This window comes from Aptenodytes forsteri, unplaced genomic scaffold (assembly GCF_000699145.1).
Source record: "Aptenodytes forsteri isolate BGI_AS27 unplaced genomic scaffold, ASM69914v1 Scaffold193, whole genome shotgun sequence".
NCBI lineage: Eukaryota > Metazoa > Chordata > Aves > Sphenisciformes > Spheniscidae > Aptenodytes > Aptenodytes forsteri.
The window spans coordinates 17,593,657-17,594,367 of record NW_008795405.1 but is presented as its reverse complement, the minus strand read 5'-3'; positions in this window follow the sequence as shown (position 1 = coordinate 17,594,367).

Below are 711 nucleotides of genomic sequence, written 5' to 3'. Positions count from 1 at the left end.
ATGGGACAACAAAGATCAGCCCAAATCAGCAGTGTTGCTCATTCATTTAATATTTAAATGCATAAAAACACACTCTGTGAGAATATTATTCCCTAATGAACAAATGAGTTTACTTCTGAATCTCATTTTATTTATCACTTGCCACTGCCAAAATTCCTATGCTACACACCTCAAATCAGAATAAACCAGGTGTTTTCTAAGTGTTCCACAGTTTTTCAACAGCACTTGCTGCAATTGCACAACAGCACTAAAGAGCACTTCAGAGAAAGCAAATCCCACACATACCATGTCTAGTGATGATCAAGATAATAGAGATGAGTAGCAAATCAGAAAGCAACTGAAGTATTAAACCCACAAAAACACACCTATCCACACCTGGACTACAGCCACAAACATTACCGAGGGTGTTAGGCCGGAATCCAACAACCGCACCACCCCGAGCCCACTCAGAGCGGGGGAGGCAGAGGGGGCACTCCACACCCCAGGGAAATGCACTACGCACCCGGGGCCACGGGCACACACACGAGAGGAGGGAGGCCACCGGTGCCCTCACAGATGGCCCTTCACCCCGGGCGTGAGGAGCACCTCCCTGCCGCCGAGAGCAGAAGCCCAGCGCCCCGCACTCACCCCGCGGCCGCTAACGGCTCCCGCGCGGCGAGGGGGCCGGGGGGGCGGGGGGGGGGGCCGCGCGTAGCACCGGCCCGCGCCCCC